Below are 27,668 nucleotides of genomic sequence, written 5' to 3' on the forward strand. Positions count from 1 at the left end.
ACGCGCATTGTGTTCTGCATGCATTTATTATTTATAGGTATATGATAAAATCATTATCAAGTTGTTCACCAAATGAATATGGCTCGGCCTCAGGGTGTATGATTTTCTTCAGGGTGTATAAAGCCATATTCATTGGTGAACAACTTGATAACTGATAATATTGGATCATCCAAGATGTTCCTGCTATAATATTGGCACTGAGTGAAATTCTCATATTTAATCTGGTATGCTAATGTATTAGCACTTTTAGCAACTATTGGTATCCTGATCCTATGTCCCTTTAAAGCAAGCTTGCTGAGAATATAAATGCCTCATAACTTTTAATGCCCACACCAAGCCAAACCATTATGACAACCACCACAGTGTCTAAAAACATGATTTAATAAACAGCTGAACCAAGGTTAGCCTGTTAGCTTAGCTGGTTTGGACTCAAAGAGAGGGGCACCTTTTATCACACGTGCTCCACCTCTTTATGCATTAATACATTTATTGTGGCGAAGCCAGAATCATGGTCGTCACTGCTACTAACATAGTAACACCCAGATATGGACTTTACATCAGCTATACCAGGTCTCTATAGGAAATCAATGGGTAACATCACAGAGCCTGTGTCCAGTATATGGACAGTCTATGGTCATCATAGGGGATCCAAGGTGAATCTGCATGTCTGTTTGGCTCAGGTTTTACACCAGATGCCCTTCCTGATACAACTAAATATTACATGGAGAAAGGATTGGGGTGGCCTTCAACCAGGAACCTTCCACTCTGGAAAACAAGTGCACTAACCACACTTGCACTAACCGCGTAGCCACCACCCCATCCAGTTTTCATATTGGAGATACAACTTTAAAAAAAATAAAAAATCTGTACTAAAAAAGAGAAAGTGTTTACCTTCCCTGAGAATACCCAGAAGCCCCCTTTCCTAGTCTATCTCAACATATGGCATGTACAATAGCTGTCTGCTAACATAGCCCAAACATGCTTGCAATAATAATATTCAAGTACACTTGCAGCAGACAAAAAAGTATATTTCATAATTCATGTGTAATTAATGTATGACTCATGTCCGGCAAATCTTGATCACTTCAAGGGAAGCAACAGCAGATTTTCCACCCCACAATAATGCACACAAGGAAGGTGAGAAGTGTGTGTAAAAAGTGAACAATGAAATAAACTAAGGTTGATACAACACGCAAAGCTGCAGATCTCCAAAGAATTACACTCACTCTCTCATAGACTTCAGGTCAGGATCTACTTTGTTCACACCTCAGCTAGATAGAAAAACAAGCCTCATGGCAGATGTTGCAATCTATTGCAAGCCAATACAATATTCCTGCAATAAAGCAAAATAAAGCATGCACAATAGGTTTAGATATACCTCAGCAAAAATCGCAAAAGTTTTCCCCAACTGTTAAATCTGTATCAAACAGTATATGTGGATACCATTAGAATGTCCATTTTAAAAATCACAGTGACAAGACACATTTGTTTCACTTTTTCTTTACTGACAGATTTTCAGAGCAGTTACACCAAAAATGAATCCGTCTTTAAACAGCATGGAAGATTCCAGAAACTTGATTCATGACAAACATGATTCATATGTGTGTAAACAAAAGTCCAATTTGAGAATCTAAATTCGAATTACTTTCCTCCCTGCACAGCTTCACATGGCGTGCACCACAGTATGGCTTCACTTCTTCTTCTTCTTGTTCCGGTTGCTCCCGTTAAGCTGGGCTTTACACTGTGCGAGTTTTGGCCCTTTTTCAGACGATTTTTCACTCGTGCGAGAATTTTTTGGATAGAGTTTCAGCTTAATCATGCGTCCTCTATCAATTTCAGTTTCAATTTATTTTCATTTATATAGCGCCAAATCACAAGGTTGTCCCAAGGCGCTTCACACAAGTAAGGTCTAACCTTACCAACCCCCAGAGCAACAGTGGTAAGTAAAAACTCCCTCTGAGGAAGAAACCTCAAGCAGACCAGACTCAAAGGGGTGACCCTCTGCTCGGGCCATGCTACAGACACAAATTACAAAACAATTCACAAAACGAACATACAGGAAATGTTGCCGGTGCACAGGACGGTTTCTGGAACAGATACCACACCCATCTCTGGATGGAGCCGCACCTCAAACAGAAAGAAAAGAAAAAAAAAGCAGAATCAAGCATCAGAAAGACAAATACAGTGTAATTTGTCTTTCTGGATGGAGACGCACCTCAAACAGAGAGAAAAGAAAAAAGTAGAATCAAGCATCAGGAAGACAAATACAGTGTAATTTGTCAGCATTAAGCAACAAGAAAAACAGAAGAAATACTAAGGTGATCGCAGGCCACTAGCCCTAAGCTTCACTAAGAGCCACAGAATTTAGAGACAGTTGAGGCCGCGACCTGCTCCATTTCCTAATAAGATGAATTAAAAGAGTAAACAGCATAGTAACATACTATACCAGTATGCTAGCCATATGAAAGGGAAAATAAGGGCGTCAAGTCTGAACTTGAAAGTCTCCACAGAATCTGTTTTATTGACACAGATCAATAAAACAGATTCATTCCACAGAACAGGGGCACGATAAGAGAAAGCTCTGTGACCCACAGACTTTTTATTCACCCTAGGGGACACTAAGTAGTCCTGCAACTTCAGAGCACAAATCCCGGGCTAGTAAGTAAGGTTTAATTAGGTCAGCTAGGTAGGGAGGTGCCAGTCCATGAACAATTTTATAGGCTAGTAGCAGAACTAGGGATGGGTACTGATAATATTTTATCGATATCAATACTATTATCGATTCCGCTTATCGATCCGATTCTTATCGATTCCCTTATCAATACCTCTTGTGAATTTTTTGTGTACTAAAAGTAGGCTTTACAGGTTTTCTATGTTAAAAGGTCAAAGAGCTTTTTCTTATCGTGCACCTGCTCTGTGGAATGGTCTTCCTGCGACCGTGAGGCAGTCAGAGTCCGTGGACATTTTTAAGTCAAGACTTAAATCCTATTTTTATTCTCTTTCTTATGAATAGTTTTTATTCTTATCTGTTTTATTCTTTTACTTCTGTTTTTAATTATGTATTTGAATTTTATTTATTTATTTTAATTTTTTATGTTGAACTGTTCTATGTGAGGCGCCTTGAGATGGCTTTTGTTGTGATCTGGCACTTTATAAGCCGATTAAATTGAAATTGAATTGAAACTGAACATTTTATTGAGTCTTAAATTAAATAAATATGAAATTGGTCACTGGATCCTTAACCTCTGGACATAATAAACTCTACATGGTGGATCCTTGATCTCTGGATATAAATAGAAATAAACAAAATCTGTAGTGTTTGTCAAAAGCATTTCCTTTCAGACATTATTGGCATGAATGTGTATCCATACATCTGAGCTGAGCTGCACGTCAGGATGTAATTATAAAGAATGCAGCACGTCTCATTTCTGGAGGAAAAAAACGTTTTGGTCGATTGTAGTTTCTTGTCTGTATTACAACATTTGTAAACGGTGCCATTTTATTCAAAGCGGCAATTCATTTTGAAGTTATTAATTCCGACCGCGCAGCATTTGGAGCTGTGCCAATGGAACGGAGGACGATTCTCGTTTCTTGACTGCAACAAGACATGAGTCCCAGTTAGTGACATTAATCCACACAAAAGTGACTCATGATATTTTAACGGCTTTGAGAGTTAAGAAGTGGACTTGCCGTTTCTGAAGAGCAGCGAATCAAAGAACCATGAGCCAGTGGATCGAAGCATCGTTTCACTGGTTCACGCTTCAAAGTGGTGTCGCACTGCAGGTTGATTACAGACCCACTGCAGGGTCTGTAATAAATGTAGAGGAATAATAATTTTCCCAACAAACACGCTCAAAAACAACGGCTGTTCTCAAGGACCGATAAGGTTAAGCAAAAAGGCTATTGATATCGGTGGATCGAATCATTTCTTAACGATATTCGAAAAGAACCGGTTCTCGATACCCATCCCTAAGCAGAACCTTAAAATCTGATCTCACTGGGACAGGAAGCCAGTGAGGGGATGCCAAAATGGGAGTAATGTGGTCAAACTTTGTGCTTCGTGTCAAAACTCTGGCTGCAGCATTTTGAACTAATTGGAGAACCCTAATGATGGACTGTGGTAAATCAGAAAATAGAACATTGCAGTAGTCCAATCTAGAAGAGACAAAGGCATGAATCAGGGTCTCAGTATCAGCCACAGACAGGATGGGACGAATCTTCGCTATATTTCACAATTGGTAGAAAGCAGTCCTCATAATATCTCTAATGTGGAGGTCAAAGGACAATGTAGGATCAAAAATTACCCGAAGGTTCCTCACTTTGGCAGCGTGATGTATGACACACAAGCCTAGGCAAAGCGTTAACTGGTCAAATTGATGCCGATATCTCATTGGACCAAGAACAATCATTTCAGTCTCATCAGAGTTTAAAAGTAGGAAGTTGCTAGACATTCAGCTTCTCACTGATGCAAGGCAATCTGTCACACCAACCACCTGCTTGTCCTCCCTCACCACATCCATAAACCTCCTCTTTGGCCTCCCTCTTCTCCTCCTGCCTGGTGGCTCCATCCTCAACATCCTTCTCCCGATATACTCTGGGTCCCTTTTCTGCACATGTCCAAATCATCTTAATCTCACCTCTTGGACTTTGTTTTCAAACAGTCCCACCTGAGCTGTCCTTCAATCAATCAATTCAATCAATTTTATTTATATAGCGCCAAATCACAACAAACAGTTGCCCCAAGGCGCTTTATATTGTAAGGCAAGGCCATACAATAATTACGTAAAAACCCCAATGGTCAAAACGACCCCCTGTGAGCAAGCACTTGGCAACAGTGGGAAGGAAAAACTCCCTTTTAACAGGAAGAAACCTCCAGCAGAACCAGGCTCAGGGAGGGGCAGTCCTCTGCTGGGACTGGTTGGGGCTGAGGGAGAGAACCAGGAAAAAGACATGCTGTGGAGGGGAGCAAAGATCAATCACTAATGATTAAATGCAGAGTGGTGCATACAGAGCAAAAAGAGAAAGAAACACTCAGTGCATCATGGGAACCCCCCAGCAGTCTAAGTCTATAGCAGCATAACTAAGGGATGGTTCAGGGTCACCTGATCCAGCCCTAACTATAAGCTTTAGCAAAAAGGAAAGTTTTAAGCCTAATCTTAAAAGTAGAGAGGGTGTCTGTCTCCCTGATCTGAATTGGGAGCTGGTTCCACAGGAGAGGAGCCTGAAAGCTGAAGGCTCTGCCTCCCATTCTACTCTTACAAACCCTAGGAACTACAAGTAAGCCTGCAGTCTGAGAGCGAAGCGCTCTATTGGGGTGATATGGTACTATGAGGTCCCTAAGATAAGATGGGACCTGATTATTCAAAACCTTATAAGTAAGAAGAAGAATTTTCAATTCTATTCTAGAATTAACAGGAAGCCAATGAAGAGAGGCCAATATGGGTGAGATATGCTCTCTCCTTCTAGTCCCCGCTAGTACTCTAGCTGCAGCATAGCATCCTTCTGTCTTTTCGTTAGTTGAAATCCATAAACCAGAACACCTCATGGAAACAAGGGGAATGAGAGTCAATAGTGCAGTTGCAAGGAGTAGGGCTCGTGAAGGTAGATGAGTGAAATATTTGGGGTCAAACATTCAAAGGGTGGAGGAGGAGTGGCAGGAGTGACATGACAGAAGCACATTTGCAAAAGGGAAGTTTTGATGATGGTAGTGAGACCAGCTATGTTGTACAACTTGGAGGTGGTGGTGCTAACAAAAAGAGAGGAGGTGGAACGGGAGGTGGCAGAGCTGAAGATGCTGCAATTTTCTTTGGGAGTGATGAGGATTGACAGGATTAGGAAGGAACATAGAGGGACAGCACAGGTGGGACCGTTTGAAGACAAAGTCAGAGAGGTGAGGCTGAGGTGGCTTGGATATGTGCAGAGGAAGAACACAAGGTACATAGGGAGAAGGATGTTGAGGATGGAGTCACCAGGCAGGAGGAGAAGAGGGAGGTCAAAGAGGAGGTTTATGGATGTGGTGAGGAAGGACATGCAGGTGGTTGATATGACAGAGGAAGATAGAGAGGACAGGGTGAGATGCAGACAGACGACCTACTGTGGCAACCCCTAACTGGACCAGCTGAAAGAAGATGCATGTATGGGTCGAGACACCTGTACTTGCAGAAAATAAAACATTCATAGCAGAGCTACTAATGACTTTAGTTTGATAAAGAAAGTCCTTCATCTCGAATCAGGTGAGTTGATGATTTCACTGATGCAAACGACACCACCAATCATAAGTTTGTGTCCAAACCTTTGACTGGTAGTGTATCATAATTGAAGACAAATATTAAACAACACCAACTGAACACTACTGAACACTAAAATTGTCACTTGAAAGAGAGACTATTGAAGAAGGGTGAGAGACTGAATGACAGGTTCTTACCTCTGTGGCAGTGGAATGCAAGCTGATACTTCTTCATTTTGTCTCAGTTGTGTAGAGTCTGTGTTTGTGACTAAAAGTCACACCCTGAATCTGCAGGATTACCTGAATGCAAATGCAGGTTGACTGTTGTGTCACAACGCTGAAAAGAACACACATTATCAATGCATAGAAAACATATTTATTGCTTTCAATGCAGACGCTTCAGTTTTTCAAACCTCCACATTCCAAGGTCTCTGAATATGATGGAAAACACATATTTGCATTTTCCAAAATTCTCCGAGTCATCTCGTTGAATTTTGTTTGATGATCCTTATTCAGCCTCTCTGAACTTAAATTTGATCATGCCTAACAGAATATTTTATCTTTTTTGCTAAAATATAACTGATACAACTCAAAGTAAAAAAAAAAATCCCAGGTTTCAGAACAATCAAAAACATTTAAGCAGTGTACAGAGGATGAAAAATGAGTGGGAATGAATTTCACTGTCACTCTAAATATTGTCCCCCTACCTCACACGCATACAAACAAAAGGAAAGGAGGAGAAATACTTGAAGTAGTAGTGTTTTATTCATCTTTATGTAAATCCAGTCATTTACGGTTGACTTAACAAATCAAGAATCAAGTGTGTCAACATCTAGCAGAGAAGGGAAGTGTGTATGTGGATTACAAAAGAACAGAAACAGAACAAGTTTACAAATCTCCACAGGGCTAAAAACGAATTCTTTTAATTGTCTGAAGTCTCTGTGTACTGTAGAAAGTTTACAGATTAACATAAAGCCTAAACACAATGTGCTATTGTTCTTATCTGAGTTACTGAGTTTTTGTGGAGGCTGAACCCAGAACTGGTTCACACCATAGAAAAATACCCTGGCTATTTGCATTTATAGCTGTACATTATTGTTTCTACACAATAAATGAAAACCGAAAAAAAAAATTCTGACCTGCGATGTTCTCGACCTGGCTAAAGCATGTTAACAGCCAGGGCTGCTTTATTTTGACATCCTAAGCCACTACGGAAAATAAATCCCTCACTGCATTGCTACTTAAATAATGTCACATATATACTCTAAAACAAAATCCTCATTGTTAATAAGTAGATTCCACAATATTTATACTGGTAAAAGCAGATACATTTTTTTTCTTTTTTGTAAATTCTGGTTTTGTTTTCCAAATTGGATATTGAATACTGCCAACCACGTAAGGCATTACTTGTTCTTTTTTGTTGTCTTTTATTAATGTAGAGCAGGTAGCTCAGTGGGATAAAGAGTTGGTCTACCAATGTGTAGACCTAGGTTGAATTCCCAATCACGCTACCTGTCTGTGTCCTTGGACAAGACACTTCATCTGCATCATCTAAATCCAACCAGCTGTAAATGGTCACCAGCCTTGGTTGAAGAAGGGACCTGCATTGGCCTGCCAATGGCCCTCAGGCCTATACAGGACTTACTTCATTAATGTGACTGTATTTATTCTGAAAACATGACTCAGTGTTCATAGGCAAAGGCATCTTCTACTTCAAGCACTCAAGGTGATGCTCAGTCAGCCACAATTCTATACATGGGGTTGAGAAAAGCACTTTTTCCAAAGTATTTAAATGTTAATTGAAACTTCAGACCATATTGCATGTGGACAGAGTCTCACATTGAAGCAACAAGGTGAAAATATCAATGTAAACATGCACGCCTTGAGATATCATCAATAATGTTTTTCCTGCTATGCGTTTGCTGGGGGTTTAACTGATTTTGGCCTGACTCTGTTGATGATGATGTGGATTGTTATTCAAAAGAAAGAGGTCTGTCCTTCAAGTGGAGTCTATTCAAAGATTGTGACAAACGCACAAAATTCTTTTACACTATACTAACCCTTCCCTTTCCCTTAACACCCACACCACCCCCACACAAAAAAAGTTATTCAACAAAATGCAAAAGAAATCTGATCAAAAATATGTACCCCCAGTTCTCTATGAGGTTGATGTTGTTGAATGTCACCTGCCGATCTCCAGGTTTCTGCTCGGTTTGCGCAACCTCACTGTAGCAGCTGAGTTTCATTCAAAGGAAGGACACGTTGCCTCATTAGGGCGCAGTGCTCTGGAATGCTGCTTTCATGTGGCGAGTTACACATTAAAACCCACCTATATTCAAACTGTTCTCCTTTTAAAACAATTCTCCTTTGACCTTCTTTGAATGTCTTTGAAACAATGGCGCCTGTGTTTATGTTTTACACGTTCTACAAACAAGTGAACCCATCCTGCACAAGTCTACGTCCATCCGAGATAATGTGGAGGACTTAAATACAAACTTAATAACACAAACTAATAGTAACTAACAACACTTATGAGCTCACTGAATTGCACCAACAACAAACTGCCTAGTCACTTGAGGCTCTGGTCCAAAAAGGTACATTATATAGACAATTTAATAGATATTAGTGAAATGAAAAAAAATTACTTCAAAATAAACTGTTTATGAACTTTTGCGTGTTTATTAAGCTATTATACATGTTCGCATGCATGTCTGAATGAGAAGGAAAATGTCAGAACTGTAAATGTGTGTCTGTACACAAAAATGGCATCTTTGTGTCTGTACGTGATCCAGCAGTAGCTACGAAGTGTTCGAAGTGTTGGGGCTCCAGCCCATTTGATAAGCTCTCTCCAGGGTTCTCTTGCAGTCCTGCATCACCGTGCTGAACACAATGTGAGGATACTGTACCACCAGCCTCTCCACAGTCTCCTCATTCACCTGAAAACACAGATACACATTGAGAATATTCCTCCATGTCCCAATTGCTATTAGTCAGTATTAGTCACCATCCCGTCAGGCAGGCAAATGCCTGAAGGGATGGATCTGCATATTAATTTGGAGCAGATTTTACCCCGGATGCCCTTCCTGACGCAAGTCCACATTACATGGCAGAATGGGCAAGGGTGGTCGTTAACTGGGCACCTTCCACTCTGGAAACAAGTTCACCTAAACGCTTGGCCAACAACACTGCAGAGTCATTTTTATGGAATTACTGACAGAAATTTTGCAGACTTGCTCATTAACTAACTCAACTGGGCCCATGCTCCCCCTGCTAATTGCAGGAAATGTAAGGAACACAATCAAAGCTGTGAGAAAAGACATCTGACAGCCAAGTGTTTGGTGAAAACCTTTCAAGCTACTTTTCAAGCTATCCACAGTAACTTTAGGTTATCCAGGATAAAACTGAATCAATATCTGTTAACAAGTGCGTGGGGCTGACAGCAGTGTTACAAGAGTGGCCAACAGCAATACTAGATGGGGATTCTGTGAGCCTAGATCTGTGGTGTTGGATGAGTTGTGTTTTGCCCTAGAGAGGAATAGCTCTGAACTTCAGGGGCCATGTATTCTCAATTTAATATGCATACTAAAATAAGATATTCCTTCATTAGTCCCACAATGGGGAAATTTGCAACATCACAGCTGCAGTGGTAAAGATAATTGTGCAAAGGTAGGGTGGAGTAAAATGTGCAAAGGCAAGGTAAATACTAAGGCATGGCAAACCAAGAGAAAGAAAAATAGAGAACTACTGTACACACTGTAAGCAGGACACAATACAAGTCTAGCATGTGAACAGTCAAGCAATTTAATTGCTGACCTGGGGGATATGGATATATATATATATATATATATATATATATAGCAAGTGGAGTTGATTCCAAAAAGCTCTATTCTGGTCTCATCTGACCACATGACCTTCTTCCATGCCTCCTCTGGATAATCCAGATCGTCACTGGTGAACTTCAAATGGGCCTGGACATGTGCTGGCTTGAGCAGGGGGACCTTGCTGCCCTGCAGGATTTTAAACCATGAAGGCATCATGTTTTATTAATGTAATCTTTGTGACTGTGGTCCCAGCTCTCTTCAGGTCATTGACCAGGTCCTCCTGTGTAGTTCTGAGCTTTCTCAGAATCATCCTTACCCCACAAAGTGAGATCTTGCATGGAATCCCAGACCAAGGGAGATTGACAGTCATCTTGTGTTTCTTCAACTTTCTAATAAATAATCATAACAGTTGTTGTCTTCAACCAAGCTGCTTGCCTGTTGTCCTGTAGTCCATCCCAGCCTTGTGCAGGTCTACAGTTTTGTCCCTGATGTCCTTAGACAGCTCTTTGGTCTTGGCTATGGTGGACAGGTTGGAGTGTGATTGATTGAGTGTGTGAACAGCTGTCTTTTATACAGGTAACAAGTTCAAACAGGTGCAATTAATACAGGTAAAGAGTGCAGAATAAGAGGGCTTCTTAAAGAAAAATGAACAGGTCTGTGTGAGCCAGAATTCTTGCTGATTGGTAGATGTTCAAATACTTATTTGCAGCAGTAACATACAAATAAATTATTCAAAAATCATACACTGTGATTTCCGGATTTTTTTTTTTTTTTTAGATTATGTCTCTCATAGTGGACATGCACCTAAGATGAAAATTTCAGACCCCTCCATGATTTCTAAGTGGGAGAACTTGCAAAATCGCAGGGTGTTCAAATACTTATTTTCCTCACTGTATATATATATATATATATATATATATATATATATATATATATATATATATATACTCGACAAAAATATAAACGCAACACTTTTGGTTTTGCTCCCATTTTGTATGAGATGAACTCAAAGATCTAAAACTTTTTCCACATACACAATATCACCATTTCCCTCAAATATTGTTCACAAACCAGTCTAAATCTGTGATAGTGAGCACTTCTCCTTTGCTGAGATAATCCATCCCACCTCACAGGTGTGCCATATCAAGATGCTGATTAGACACCATGATTAGTGCACAGATGTGCCTTAGACTGCCCACAATAAAAGGCCACTCTGAAAGATGCAGTTTTGTTTTACTGGGGGGGATACCAGTCAGTATCTGGTGTGACCACCATTTGCCTCATGCAGTGCAACACATCTCCTTCTCATCATCCATGAAGAGAACACCTCTCCAACGTGCCAAACGCCAGCGAATGTGAGCATTTTCCCACTCAAGTCGGTTGCGACGACGAACTGGAGTCAGGTCGAGACCCCGATGAGGACGACAAGCATGCAGATGAGCTTCCCTGAGACGGTTTCTGACAGTTTGTGCAGAAATTCTTTGGTTATGCAAACCGATTGTTTCAGCAGCTGTCCGAGTGGCTGGTCTCATACAATCTTGGAGGTGAACATGCTGGATGTGGAGGTCCTGGGCTGGTGTGGTTACACGTGGTCTGCGGTTGTGAGGCTGGTTGGATGTACTGCCAAATTCTCTGAAACGCCTTTGGAGACGGATTATGGTAGAGAAATGAACATTCAATACACGAGCAACAGTTGTGGTTGACATTCCTGCTGTCAGCATGCCAAATGCACGCTCCCTCAAATCTTGCGACATCTGTGGCATTGTGCTGTGTGATAAAACTGCACCTTTCAGAGTGGCCTTTTATTGTGGGCAGTCTAAGGCACACCTGTGCACTAATCATGGTGTCTAATCAGCATCTTGATATGGCACACCTGTGAGGTGGGATGGATTATCTCAACAAAGGAGAAGTGCTCACTATCACAGATTTAGACTGGTCTGTGAACAATATTTGAGGGAAATGGTGATATTGTGTATGTGGAAAAAGTTTTAGATCTTTGAGTTCATCTCATACAAAATGGGAGCAAAACCAAAAGTGTATATATATATATATATATATATATATATATATATATATATATATACACACACACTTACTAGGAGCAGTGCAGGTTGTGCAGTCTAAAGGCTGGTATAGCTTGGCTACCATCCTTCTCTCACCCACCACCTGCACTGGGTCAAGTGGGAATCCCAAAACCAAATTGGTCTTTCTGATAATTTTGTAAAGTGTCTTCCAGTCTACTATTGTTATGACACTGCTCCAGCAGACTACGTCTTTGAAGAACTCTGCAGGAGCAGTCTGATGCCACCATAGAGTCAATAAAGGTCATTAGGAGCACGTCCTGCACTCTAAATGACCTCAACCTCCTCACCAGATAGAGCCAACTCTAGCCCTTCCTGGACAGAGCAGAAAGGTGATTACTCTAGTCCACTTTATTGTTCAAGTGAATCCTCAGGTATTCTCAGTGTCACCAACCTGGATATTCACTGGTGCTGGGGAGGAGTGTCTGTGTGTGCCTAGTGTGTCTGTCTCAGTGTGTCACCACTGTGACAGTAGTGTTCAGAATAATAGTAGTGCTATGTGATTAAAAAGATTAATCCAGGTTTTGAGTATATTTCTTATTGTTACATGGGAAACAAGGTACCAGTAGATTCAGTAGATTCTCACAAATCCAACAAGACCAAGCATTCATGATATGCACACTCTTAAGGCTATGAAAGTGGGATCTTTTTAGTCACATAGCACTACTATTATTCTGAACACTACTGTATATGCACTTCAAAAAGGAATGAATAATAAGTGTTTTTATTTTTTATTTTATTTTAACCTTTATTTAACCAGGTTAGTCCCATTGAGACCTGCAATGGAGACCTGGACAATTATAAAGTTTCCAGTTCACCTAACCTGCATGTCTTTAAATGTGGGAGGAAACCGAGCACCCGGAGGAAACCCACGCAAACACGGGGAGAACATGCAAACTCCACACAGTGCTAACCACTAAGCCACTGTGCTACCCAACTGCCCAGCAGTATATGACAGATGTATGACAGTTGTTTCTGGGTATTGCAGTACTCATGGGCCCCAATGTTTTAGGCCAAGGTGCAAAAAAAAAAAAAGCAATATAGCAGATTTGTTTTCAGTTTGCAGCCATGAAAATTTTCCAACAAATTACTGTATTTTTAGATTTGGAGTGTATTGTTATTTATGTATGGCACTGTTACATCAACACAGCGCTTAGCCTACTTACAAGATGTATTAAAGAAAACAATAAGTACCTAAGCATATGCAGTTAGTTATGCAGTTATGCCAACAATCACATTATCTGCAGTTTGCGTCCACCTGTGTTAGCATGACCACATATACTAACTAAAAAGTAAAAATTGTAGTTGTGCGCACATCCAATCCTGATTAGATTAAAAGAAAGAAAATCCACACATCCACTCGTTTCAGGAGGTGCAGCAAGAAGAACTGAGTGGATTTAAAGAAGAGAAGAAACTAGTCAATATGCTGGATGCTGTTTACAAGCCTGAAGTTCAGTTGCCTGAAGAAGACCTCAGGGTCGAAATGTTGCTTTTTTGGTCAATTAAAGATTTTGGGAGCTCTACCAGTGTTTGGATTTTCCTGCTTTTTTTTTGTCACATATACTAACTACACATGCTAACCATGTGTTGTCTTTACTATGGCCAATCAACAGTCTAATGAGCCATTTTTATGTAAATATACTTAGTACAAATACTGACATGCTCCAAACAATGAAATCTATTAATTTCTAGAAAGGTTTCATCAGTGGGTTTAAAATCTAATTAAAAACACATTTTAAAATGACTATTTAAATCGAGTCACCTGTCTCGACTGTGTAGTACTATTAGCACGTGAAACTACTCACTGTCAAAATGACAATGCACTTGACTCATGTGAAAGTAAAGCAGATAACAGCACAGTATATGTACATGAACACACCCAGACAATTGGGGTTAGCACAAGAGGACAGCTGAGATCACCAGGCTAATGAGGCATTCATGTTCTCAGAGGATGAGAAAGACAAGCAGCTAATAGTCTGTTCAGTCTGACAGTGTCATACCATCACAGAGAGCCAAGACTGAGACTGTCTGGGAATCTGACATAGAGCAGAGGCAGACTAACCCTGGAGACCTTGAGAGGTTAACCACAATCCACTCAAAACGTACCCACACCCACCCGGAAGCCTGACACTTTCCAGGGGAATTGATGTATAAACACTCACACATATGTTGAGCACACGGCCATTTGTTGTTGCCAGAGCACTGATAAAGTGTCTCACAGTTGTATTGTGCAAACTGCCCACGAGGCCTTGAAACCTGTGTTTTCTGTGTATTTCTAGCTCTTGTGTGGATTTATCCCCCCCGAGTGATTTTCTTTAAACACTGGGTATCAGCAAATCCAAGAAAGATTACTTTAGTAAGCAAAGCATCAATGTTTTCAGGTCTCTGCCTCAAGAAGGAAACTGTACAGCGCAAATGAACCACAACATGACCAAAAAGACAAAAACAGCCTTTTAGCTTTCCCTTTTGATTACCATGAAAGAAACACGTTGAGTTGGGTTGCATGAAAGTTGCTTTCACAATGCAGTCAGTTAGTGCACGAGGCAAATCCAGGATCCAGGCCACAGGTTCAACAGACTATGTCGTTTTATTTTACTTGTTTTTTTTCCTGATTTAACACAAAGACAACACTGTAGAAAATAAAAGTTAATATTGCCTACTGTACACTATAGCACTCAATGGCATTGCTGATTTGAAATAGTGTTCCGATACCTCACTTACTGGCAAATTACAGTATCTTAAAATACCAGAAAACACTTAAGTGTTTTGAATCATTTGTCAAGAATTTGTTAAAATTCAACACTCTAAAGAAACAGAATCATATCTTTGTAAGACTTTGAAGCCTGCCTCTGCAACCACGTTTCTCTGAGAAGTTAATAAACACACAGCCACCAAAATTTGACACATTTCAATTGAAGCTTATGCTACTTTTTAAGCAGCTAACAGAGTCAGGGCTTCCTGTGCTAATATAACAATGTGCAAAACACCAAATTAGGTTTTATTTTTCTATTGTTTAATTTCTTGTCTTCTCCTTAACACAGAAAACAGAGTATCTCAAGTCATCATCTACAGTTTGCTGATGCAGAGAATAGTAATTCTGCAATAGTGGCCAGTATGATGGTTTTTCTATAGTCAACATTTTAATGCAGGATTAGGGGAAATTTATTGAATAAGGACAGACAAGACAAGACCCAAAGAATTTCATTATTCAGTCCAAGAACTCCCTGTTTCTCTCCAACTAAAAGTGATAAACATCAAGAAAAGTGCACACTTTACATTCTGTCAAGATATTACCATGCTACATAGTACCTTTCTGCCATAAAATGGACACATCTTCAGTCTTCTAGCACAAAACTAATCAACAGCAGCCATATTGGATTTGATGTTGGGGTTTTCTCATATCATTGGGGATTAGTCTAACATTTCCTTACTCCCTACAACAGTTGGAAATTTGAAATATATTTGAATAAAGTATCAACTACAAAACCAGGTGTGCACTCAAATTTAACACTGTGTTCTTTCTCTGTTGATATAACATGTTAATTTAAATCAAAGTGCAACTTTCCGTCACAGTAATATTTTTGTCTCCTAACCTACCCCTTTAGAATCAGAATATCTTTATTGTCATTGCAACAATGTGATGCTGTACAACAAAATTAGGGTGCTGTCTCTACAGTGCAAGTATGTAAAAATATAAATAGGTAGACAGATAAAGTGCCTAAAATAAAAACAAAACAAGAATGAAAACCTAGACTATCATCAATCATACGGTCATACAATCATACAATCACCCAGTTGAACTTTATCTTCTATACTGAATACTGGACAAGCAACACTGGCTTTAGTGCTCACTAGAGATGAGATTACTGATTTTGATGGTCCGATTATGTTGTGAAGGTGTCGTAGCACGGACCCACAACAGGGGGCGCAAATGAACGGACAATGACTAAACCAAAAGGTAACAATTTAATGTTGTGACACTACACAACGAAAAGACACAGAAAATATGCACAGTCAATTAGCACCAGGTGACGTGTGGCAGGCTCGAAGATAGGAGACCCCGCCGACGAGAGAGAAGCCGTACTCCACACGGCTTCCACCACCAACGGTCTGAAGAACACCGGAGCCGCCAAGTCCCGAGTCCCCAGGTGGCCTCTGTTCCCGGCTGTCGACCCTGGTACTGCTGGCAGAGAGCAAAAACAGGATGTGTGAGTGTGAGTCCGCACACTCAGTAATACACAGTCCAACACTGAAGGGAGGGAGCACCTCCACCTCCAATCATACACTTAAGCAGCTCCTGTCAGTCACTTATCTGGAGGGAGTGGGAGGCGAAGACGTCGCGGTTCCCACAACACGCCACTCCAACAAAAACTGTCCCACAGGAATAAACGGCTGCAAACAGAGATCAAAACGTGGATTAATCCAAATACTGCAGAGAAGGATTACCTCAGGAATGGTAGTCGATTTGTCGGCGAGGAGGTGGAGTTGCAGTCCGGCTTTTATGGTGGTGATGATGATGAACGAGTGACAGCTGGTGCAGGGGATGAATGACAGCTGTCACTTCTTCTAGGTCTGGCGCCCTCTCGTGCTTGGAGCCCGCACTCCAAGCAGGGCGCCCTCTGGTGGTGGTGGGCCAGCAGTACCTCCTCTTCAGCGGCTCACACAACAGGACCCCCCCCTCAATGGGCGCCTCCTGGCGTCCGACCAGGCTTGTCCGGATGTCTTGCGTAGAAATCGGCCAGGAGGGCCGGGTCCAGGATGAAGCTCCTCTTCACCCAGGAGCATTCCTCAGGTCCATACCCCTCCCAGTCCACCAGATATTGGAAACCCCGGCCCTTACGACGGACGTCCAGGAGCCTGCAGACTGTCCAGGCAGGCTCCCCGTCGATGAGCCGGGCAGGAGGCGGCGTTGGTCCCGGAGTACAGAGGGGCGAGGTGTGGTGTGGCTTGAGACGGGAAACATGAAAGACGGGGTGAATCCGCAGTGAAGCCGGGAGTCGAAGCTTCACTGCGGCCGGGTTGATGATCTTGAGGATCTTAAATGGTCCGATGAATCTGTCTTTCAATTTAGGGGAGGCGACACACAGAGGGATGTCCTTGGTCGAAAGCCACACCTCCTGCCCGGGCTGGTATGTGGGGGCCGGGGAACGCCGGCGGTCCGCATGGGCCTTAGCCCTCGTCCGGGCCTTTACCAATGCAGAGCGGGCGGCCCGCCACACCCGGCGGCACCTCCTGAGGTGGGCCTGGACCGAGGGCACACCGACCTCTCCCTCCATCAACGGGAACAACGGGGGCTGGTACCCCATACATGCCTCAAAAGGGGAGAGGCCGGTAGCAGACGAAACTTGGCTGTTGTGGGCATACTCGATCCAGGCCAGATGGTGACTCCAGGCCGCCGGATGCGCGGAGGTGACACATCGGAGGGCTTGCTCTAACTCCTGATTAGCCCGCTCTGCCTGGCCGTTGGTCTGGGGATGGTACCCGGACGAGAGACTTACGGTGGCCCCCAGCTCCTTACAGAAACTCTTCCACACCTGTGAAGAGAACTGGGGGCCCCGATCCGAGATGACGTCCGACGGTATCCCATGCAGCTCATGACGTGGTGGACCAGGAGGTCTGCTGTCTCCTGGGCTGTCGGGAGCTTCGGAAGGGCCACGAAGTGGGCCGCCTTGGAGAACCGGTCCACTATCGTGAGAATCACGGTGTTGCCCTGGGACGGCGGGAGGCCCGTGACGAAGTCCAGGCCGATGTGAGACCAGGGGCGATGAGGCACTGGCAGGGGATGGAGGAGTCCCATCGTCCTCCGGTGGTCCGCCTTACCCCTGGCGCAGATGGTACAGGCCTGGACGTAGTCCCGGACGTCGGTTTCCAGGGACGCCCACCAGAAGCGCTGCTGGACTACTGCCACGGTCCTGCGTACTCCGGGATGACAGGACAGCTTGGACCCGTGACAGAAGTCCAAGACGGCAGCTCTTGCCTCTGGTGGGACGTACAGTCTGTTCTTGGGGCCGGTCCCCGGGTCCGGGCTTCTTGTCAGGACCTCCCGGATGGTCTTCTCCACGTCCCAGGTGAGGGTGGCCACGACAGTGGACTCGGGAATGATGGTCTCGGTGGGGTTCGACAACTCCGCTTTGGCTTCTTCTTCATGCACCCGGGACAATGCATCTGGTTTTTGGTTCTTGGTCCCGGGGCGGTACGTGATCTGGAAGTCAAAGCGCCCGAAGAACAGAGACCAGCGGGCTTGCCTGGGGTTCAGCCGCTTGGCGGTCCGGATGTACTCCAGGTTCCGATGGTCCGTGAAAACCGTGAAGGGCAACGACACCCCCTCCAGCAGGTGTCTCCACTCTTCAAGAGCCTCCTTCACAGCGAGGAGTTCCCGATTGCCGACGTCATAGTTCCGTTCAGCTGGGGTCAACCTGCGGGAATAAAAGGCACAAGGATGGAGAACCTTATCAGCCTCCACGCTCTGGGACAGCACGGCTCCTATCCCTGAGTCAGAGGCGTCCACTTCAACTACGTACTGGCGATCAGGATCAGGCTGCACCAGAACTGGTGCAGTCGAGAACCGGCGTTTCAACTCCTGGAACGCGGCTTCGCACCGATCCGACCAGGTGAAGGGGACTTTGGTGGAGGTCAGGGCAGTCAGGGGGCTAACTACCTGACTGTAACCTTTGATGAACCTCCTATAGAAATTTGCAAAGCCGAGGAATTGCTGTAGTTTCCTACGGCTTATCGGTTGGGGCCAATCTCTCACCGCCGCAACCTTGGCCGGATCAGGGGCGACGGAGTTGGAGGAGATTATGAACCCCAAGAAGGACAAAGAAGTGCGGTGGAACTCGCACTTCTCGCCCTTCACAAACAGCCGGTTCTCCAACAACCGCTGTAGGACCTGACGTACATGCTGGACATGGGTCTCAGGGTCCGGGGAGAAGATGAGTATATCATCCAGATATACGAAGACGAACCGATGCAGGAAGTCCCGCAAGACGTCGTTTACCAAAGCTTGGAACGTCGCGGGGGCATTGGTGAGGCCGAACGGCATGACCAGGTACTCAAAGTGACCTAACGGGGTGTTAAACGCCGTCTTCCATTCGTCTCCCTCCCGGATCCGAACCAGGTGGTACGCGTTTCTAAGATCCAATTTAGTGAAGATTTGGGCTCCATGCAGGGGCGTAAACACAGAATCCAACAGGGGCAACGGGTATCGGTTGCGAACCGTGATCTCGTTCAGCCCTCTGTAATCAATGCATGGACGGAGTCCGCCGTCTTTCTTGCCCACAAAAAAGAAACCAGCACCCATCGGGGAGGTGGAGTTTCGGATCAGCCCGGCAGCTAAGGAGTCCCGGATGTAGGTCTCCATTGATTCGCGTTCCGGACGTGAGAGGTTGTACAGCCTGCTGGACGGGTACTCAGCGCCCGGGACCAAATCGATGGCACAATCATACGGTCGGTGCGGGGGAAGAGTGAGCGCCAGATCTTTGCTGAAAACGTCAGCAAGATCATGGTACTCCTTTGGCACCGCCGATAGATTGGGGGGGACTTTGACCTCCTCATTAGCCGTAGTGCCGGGAGGAACCGAGGATCCTAGGCACTCCCGGTGGCAGGTTTCGCTCCACTGCGTCACAACCCCAGACGGCCAATCAATCCAGGGATTGTGCTTCACCATCCATGGAAAGCCCAAAATCACTCGGGAAGTAGATGGTGTGACATGGAACACTATCTCCTCCCTGTGATTCCCAGACACAACCAAAGTCACTGGTTGAGTCTGATGTGTGATTAATGGAACCAGGGTGCCGTCTAGTGCTCGCACCTGCAATGGTGCCGGCAGAGCCACCAGGGGGAGCCCTACTTCCTTTGCCCATCTGCTGTCCAGCAGATTCCCTTCCGACCCTGTGTCTAATAGTGCTGGGGCATGAAGGGTTAAATCCCCACTCAGGATTGTTACTGGGATTCGTGCAGATTTGCGGGGTTTTCCCGCGTGCGTATTATGGCCCACCCTTAGCCCAGTTTCTAAGGACGGGCGTTGTAGTTTGACCGTTTAGGGCAGTCCCTCTGCATGTGCTCACATGAGCCGCAGATAAAACACTCCCCGCAGGCCAGTCTCATTTGTCTGATGTTTGTTTTTACTTTGGCCCTGCTCGTGTCCATAGCCTCCTCAGCAGGGGGAGCTGTAGCCACACGGAGCTCTCTGGCAGTGAAGCGTGGGGACGACGTCACTTTGTCGGAACCGGAAGGAGGAGGGACGGCTCGTGCCCGGTCACGCCCCCCGGCCTGCTCCCGACGATGCTCGTTTAAGCGGTTGTCTAAGCGTATAACTAAATCAATAAGCCCGTCAAAATCCCGCGGTTCCTCCTTAGCCAGTAGGTGCTCCTTAAGGACCGGTGACAGTCCATTTACAAAGGCGGCGCGGAGCGCAACGTTATTCCAGCTGGACCTCGCTGCCGCGATGCGGAAGTCGACTGCATACTCGGCTGCGCTACGGCGCCCCTGTCTCATCGACAGCAGCACGTTCGAAGCGGTCTCGCCTCTGTTGGGATGATCAAACACTTGTTTGAACTCCCGTGAATTCTGCTCCCAAAGCGCCGTAGCTCATGCGCGTGCCTCTCCTCGAAGCAAATTGATCACATAAGCCACCCGGCTAGCGTCTGATGCGTACATGACAGGGCGCTGTGAAAAGACGAGCGAACACTGCATGAGGAAGTCCGCGCACGTCTCGACACAGCCCCCGTACGGTTCCGGAGGGCTTATGTATGCTTCAGGGGACGGTGGGGGGGTTCGTTGAACGATCAGTGGAATGTCTGATGCAGGCCCAGGACCAGCCAGAGGAGCGGCTGCAGCAGCGCCCTGCTCGTGCGCTTCCACCCTGGCGGTGAGAGCCTCCACCCTCCGATTAAGGAGGACATTCTGCTCGGTCACTAAGTCTAACCGAGCCATGAAGGCGGTTAAGATCTGCTGCAGCTCACTCAACACGCCTCCTGCTGACGCCTGCGCTCCTGGTTCTTCCATTGGCCGTTCAAGCTCGGGTTGACGCCCCTCGGAGTCCATGACGATGGCCGAGAAATCCTGTTGTGAAGGTGTCGTAGCACGGACCCACAACAGGGGGCGCAAATGACGGACAATGACTAAACCAAAGGTAACAATTTAATGTTGTGACACTACACAACGAAAAGACACAGAAAATATGCACAGTCAATTAGCACCAGGTGACGTGTGGCAGGCTTGAAGATAGGAGACCCCCCCGACGAGAGAGAAGCCGTACTCCACACGGCTTCCACCACCAACGGTCTGAAGAACACCGGAGCCGCCAAGTCCCGAGTCCCCAGGTGGCCTCTGTTCCCGGCTGTCGACCCTGGTACTGCTGGCAGAGAGTAAAAACAGGATGTGTGAGTGTGAGTCCGCACACTCAGTAATACACATTCCAACACTGAAGGGAGGGAGCACCTCCACCTCCAATCATACACTTAAGCAGCTCCTGTCAGTCACTTATCTGGAGGGAGTGGGAGGCGAAGACGTCGCGGTTCCCACAACACGCCACTCCAACAAAAACTGTCCCACAGGAATAAACGGCTGCAAACAGAGATCAAAACGTGGATTAATCCAAATACTGCAGAGAAGGATTACCTCAGGAATGGTAGTCGATTTCTCGGCGAGGAGGTGGAGTTGCAGTCCGGCTTTTATGGTGGTGATGATGATGAACGAGTGACAGCTGGTACAGGGGATGAATGACAGCTGTCACTTCTTCTAGGTCTGGCGCCCTCTCGTGCTTGGAGCCCGCACTCCAAGCAGGGCGCCCTCTGGTGGTGGTGGGCCAGCTGTACCTCCTCTTCAGCGGCCCACACAACAGATTATTGTCTAAGAAATAATCACGATTATACGATTATTATGCAGTAATTAACTTTACCATAAAAGTACCAGAAATCACAGGAACAATGAATGGTTTCCTGTTTGTTATTCACTGAATGTAAACAAGAAGTAAGATATTTTGTTTTCGAAAAAAGACAACACAAGGCTTTCTTTTCTGATTCCAAGGGAAAAAGTGAAGTGTAATGATCAATTAATACTTATTTCTTAATTATTTTTTTTCCTAATCTCATTTTAACTTTACTTAATCCTGTCTATTTGTGTGTAATGGCAGTTTGAAGTTGTGGGGGCTTGTGGAGAGAAATTAGACAATCTCACTATGTTATTAACAGTGATGAGATTTTTTTTCATGAGAAGTCTACATACAAGCTCCATATTACATTAGTATCATCCAACAACTGGCATGTAAGGGAGGAAGGAGTGGTCGTCCACTGAAAAAGAGGGAGGCTACGGGTACACCGAGTAAATTATGAGCCCACGGCGTGTAGCCCAGCCTAATGTTATCTCCCAGAGAAACTATCTTATGTCACACAGCCAAACACATGCTGCACTGAAAGCCCAGCTCTCACCGTTAAGTTACACCATTGACAGTGACATGTTCATATTAACATTCCCTAACAATTCAAAATGGCATTAAGTAACGTCATTAACATAATGTATATCTGTTATTGCACATTACCTTCATTTGAGTGCATACAGCCGAGTGTGTTGTCCCTCACATAATTTATCATGTTCGAAGTGTCACCCGCATTCACTGCAACCTTTTTCCAGCAGGTTTTGCAAATTGGATCCCCGCCATCTTCAATGACACCACTGTCATTCTGTGAATAACTAAACTGCCACACTGGCGATTTGTCTTGCTTTTCTGGAGGAAATAAATCTTGTTGTCGTTGCCTCTGCCATTATCACAGCAGTCTCCCTGACTCTGCCGGCAACAGTGCCGCAGGCCGCAACCAAAAACAATGGCTGCTTCGTGTTGTTGCCTCTGGTGGCCGCATGCATAGATATATAGTAACCTAGATATCACATTGTCTGTTCTGGAGCCCAATGCGGTATCTAGGTTACTATATATCTATGGCCACACGTGTGTGCTGCAGGTGTGACTTTATTTTTGTTCTGTGCGAGTTGCGTCACTTGGTCTAAAGTTCTGGCTATCGGCATTAATACATTTTCTTAAGAATGTCATCATGACAATGTTGAGGAGCTCTTACAATGAATTAATCGTACCATTTCTAATCGCGATTAATCACAAAATGATTATCTCTCATCGTTAGTGCTCACCAGGACCCTGTGATTAGTAACAAGGCTTCATAAAAGACAAAGAAAACACCTACTTTACATGTGCTGGCCAGAACAAGCCAAAGCATGTCTCACTGTGCTAACATTCCAACTCCAATTATTATGCAATAAATGGTCCAAAAGAGGAGGTTCATGGGTCCTCACCTGTATGTATCAGAACTCAAAATTTTAAAACTGAATATCCAGTAGTTTTTACAAAGTGAGAGACAGAAATTTTGCAGAGGAACTCAATCATTCACTCACTAACTTCATCATGTCTATGTTCACCCTGCTGATCGTAGGGAATAGCAAACCTGGGGCAACATGAACAATGCAGATTTTTGATTGTTGATTTTCTAATTTTAACTTTTTGTATTAAAGCACTTTGAAATCTATTAACCTCAAAGTGCTATAAAAATACAGTCATGAAATTTTAAATTAACAGATTCTGAGCTTCTTAATCTGGATACTCTTGGATGCTTTTCAATCTATATATTACATTTGTTTCACAGTGATCATGATGTTTGTGTTATTTTGGAGCCAACCCATACCCATCCATGTGTGTTTACCTACAAAACCAGCCATATGTTGAATGGACAGCCAACTAAAAAAGCAGCAGTAAAACAGAGAAGAGGTCTCCAAATGTCTAGTATTACCACTACTACCAGATAGAACTTTAGTTTGTTATGACATATGGCTGAGGCTCATTAGCAGATAAAATGACAACCCCTGGCTGCCTTCAATACATACGTTATAGTCTTGAAAAGAGAATGAAGCGTCCTCCAGCTTGTTAATCAGCACTTAATTACAATTAAAACAGATCTAAAGAATAGACCTGTCAAGCTGATGAGAGGCCATAACATTCATTAATGCAAATTTAGTGCGGCTCCATTTGCTGAGCAAACACGGCAGGGACAAAACAGCTTCCAATCAAAACTCTGAATCATTTCCTAATTACTAGCTGCTGCAACATGATATGTTTGAGTTATAACAAGAAATCAGACAAAATCTAATGACAGCAGTAACATGCTGCTATAGCATATACAGTAGAAAAAGAAAAGACTGCAAATAATTTTAAACAATTGGAATAAAAACATCTTATCAGGGCAGAAAAAAACTACCACCAAGAATGAATAAAAACTGTTTTAACTGCCAATCCAACAAATACAAGCCTATACTTAAATGTTTAGAACTGATTAAATTTCTCAGAGCACTAGAAACTCCTTGTTCCTGATTTAGAATGTATTTATTAAATTAGGTGACACATTGTAGTGAAATATGGCAATGCCACAGTTTTTAAAACAACAGTGCGAGTGGACAGAAAATCTCGTTGACAGAAAATCGGTTGACAAATGTACTTACACCTCATAGTATCCATTAACTCCATCCTATTCTGCTCAGCTGACAGTTACTGTAAAGTCTTTTCAAACCAAAAAATATCAGCCTTGCACAACTGCAACCTCTCTGTCAATAATTCCAAGAATTCTTAGCTTTAATCCTTCTGTTTCAAAACAAGCCACTGTACCCATTGAATGGGTTCAGTCAGATGTTAGAGATACCACAGCTAGTGATGGTAGACATGGGGTTCAGATGGAATAGTTTTGATAACTGGCTGACAGATGGGATAAACTCATTACAACACGCTCATCTCAGATGTCCCTGAAGTGGTTTCCGCCTACAACAATAATTAGTTCTGAGTAATATTTTTTAGTCATAGCACGAAACTTAATTTAGCCTAGATAGACTCAGAAAGTCACTGGATAGACTTTATGGTGCTGCGGATACCTCTGTAGGAGAATGAAGGTCCGGGACTGACGTGGATGCTAACCATTGAGCTAAGATGATGACTAGATGCTTTCACTGCCAGGTTTCACTGTGGGATCCTTAAGCACTGGCCTGACTTTGTGTCAAATGAACTGTCAATTCACCACAGCAATCACGGCTGTATGGTGGGTAAGAACCATACTGATTGGACCAGGGCACAGCAAGAAGTGACTGTGGCAGGTACATGGTTTATTTTGGAAAAATGGGTCATTTGCCTGGCTGGGCTGTTGTCATTCAGGACCCAAAGTAGTTTTTGTGAGGTAACAGAATGTTGAAAATGTGCAGCACCATAGTGCATTCTCCAAAACCTGACCAACCACTAGGCAACACATGTTTATTACCTTCCCCAAAATGGCAATTTATACTAAATGACAGTTTGCTTTTGATTTATTAAAGAACTTGAAGAATACTGAAGATAAGTAACATTTACTCTTGATTCGGAATGAAAACAAGGTGTCCAAAATTTAAATAGAAAGTCCCTTTTGACTTCTCCCTTTTTTGTGTTGGTTGTATTCTAGAGAGGCGGACTTGTGACCGGAGGATCCTCGGTTTGATTCAATGTCAGACAGAAAGCCTGTTAAGGTTCTGTTGAACAAGGTCCTTAATCCTCAAGATAGTCCGGTGTGCAGTTGAACACCTCAAATGGCATCACACTGACACTGTAAGTGCCTTGGGGTGACTCATTTTGGGATTGGGCGCAATATATAAATAAATTGTGTGTGTGTCAATTGATGAATGTGAGGTCTCTTTGTAAAGTGCTTTGAGCATCTGAATCAGATGGGAAACTGCTATATAAATGTAGTCCATTTATCATTTTAAGAATAGTCATGAAACTAGATAAAACAGTATCGGGTCGGTCACAATCAAGGCAATAAATACAAAATACAGATGTTATATCAGAAACACTAAATCATATGTCATGAAGATGTACTTTTGCTTTCAGCATCTGCATATGAACAAAAACTTCATGTTGCTGAAAAAATGGTTTGATTAATCCTAATATTTAACAAGTTATGACCAGAAACGTGATGGATTTTTAAATGAAATTAGGCGTTATTCTGTGTCACTTTAAAATTGATGCAGCATGTTTTATTGTATAACAATAAAGGTGTGGTAGTCTTTTATGTAAATGTTTTTCTATGATATAAACAAATATCTGTTTTCTATTTTCAGAAAATCTCATCAATTTCGGGTGATCCGAAAGACAGCTACATAGTTTTACAGAAATGAGTTACACTGTTGTAAAATTTCATTTTCAAGACAATATTGAATGGAAATGCTGAATGAAAACAATAAAAAGTCATCCTTTGGTCTTTAAATAATGTTATTTGAAGTCTCAAGGGTGTCTAAAAAAATAAACAAAAAGATTTAATGTGGCCAGAGCAATATTTTGTTTTTGGCGATGATCACACTGCATGGTCTCAGATGTTCAGAAAATCCTGTAGAGTCCGTGACAGACCTATATTTAAAAATAATAGCATGGTGAATGTAACTTAGGTAGTTTTATTGTCCTATGTTAGGATAATTAGAGGATATAAGTTGAATGGAATAAATAATTAGGTCCTATACCTGTTATGATGAAGGCTACAGGTAGCACCGTGTCACGGACTCTACGTGGGTAGAGTCCGTGACATATAGTTTTAAAATAATACATGGATGATTCTATGAGTATGCATGATGAAGTGCTCTATCTATATTGAAGAATACAGTTTGTTAAGCCTTATAACCAACATATACCAATTTTTTTTTTAAGTAAATAGTAAAATAAATGACTCTTGTATTAAGGATATCCTTTCTATTGTAGAGTCCGTGACGGTCAAAATGTGACTTTGCCTCTTCGTCTTAATATTGTCACCAAAAAAAACTTGTTAGAGATACATGAATAACATTTTGGATTATATTGCACTAGACATTGGTCTTCATAATGGGTTTCAATTCAAAGAAAAATACTTACTTTGATTTTTGTCTTAAGGTGACACACCTTAAGACACCTTGACTGTGACTGACCCGTATGGTTTGTATTGGTGAGGATGTCAGTTTTTGGTGTATATCCATCAACAGTTTTCATAAAACGTATATAAAAAAGCTGGGTTTAGCTTGGAAAAGATACTAATGTATTATCTGGGTGAGTGTAAAGCAGTGGTTCACAACGCTGCTTTTTTCGGTCTTGGTCAGCACTCGATTGGCTGAACACATCTGAATGAGTTAATCGGTTTTTGGTAGGGCAGGGAGAGATAGAAATTGTGCCTGTTAGAGGTCCTTGGGGACCAGGGTTGGGAGCTACTGGTCTAAAGGGACAGAGGTGAAAAATTTGAAAGAATTATCTTTTAAATATTATTATGCCAAACGCCACCCCCCCCCCACCCCCCAAAAAATGTGTCTGAACCCTGCATTAAACACTGATATCTAAACAGAGAACTCAGTGATGCTATATGATGCAGTAAGCTTATATTACTCATAATGATGCAATTTGGCATATACGTGTATATATATATATATCAATTTTGTGTATTACTGCACGGTATCCCTGAGTGGCGAGAAAGGTGCCTTTAAATAAAATGTATTATTATTTGTCCA

At 43.1% G+C, this 27,668-nt stretch overlaps 1 protein-coding gene across 1 annotated transcript in view; it reads right to left on the minus strand.

The window, feature by feature from the left end:
• Positions 1-6,969: 6,969 nt before the first annotated feature.
• The window catches only part of fbxl17 (F-box and leucine-rich repeat protein 17), a 762,124-nt gene continuing 741,425 nt past the window's right edge, over positions 6,970-27,668 (minus strand). Inside the window, exon 11 of the mRNA XM_034170559.1 lies at positions 6,970-9,162. The gene's annotated coding sequence lies outside the window, so the exon portion shown is untranslated. The remainder of the gene's footprint in view (positions 9,163-27,668) is intronic.

This window comes from Thalassophryne amazonica, chromosome 5, assembly GCF_902500255.1.
Source record: "Thalassophryne amazonica chromosome 5, fThaAma1.1, whole genome shotgun sequence".
Taxonomy (NCBI): Eukaryota; Metazoa; Chordata; class Actinopteri; order Batrachoidiformes; family Batrachoididae; genus Thalassophryne; species Thalassophryne amazonica.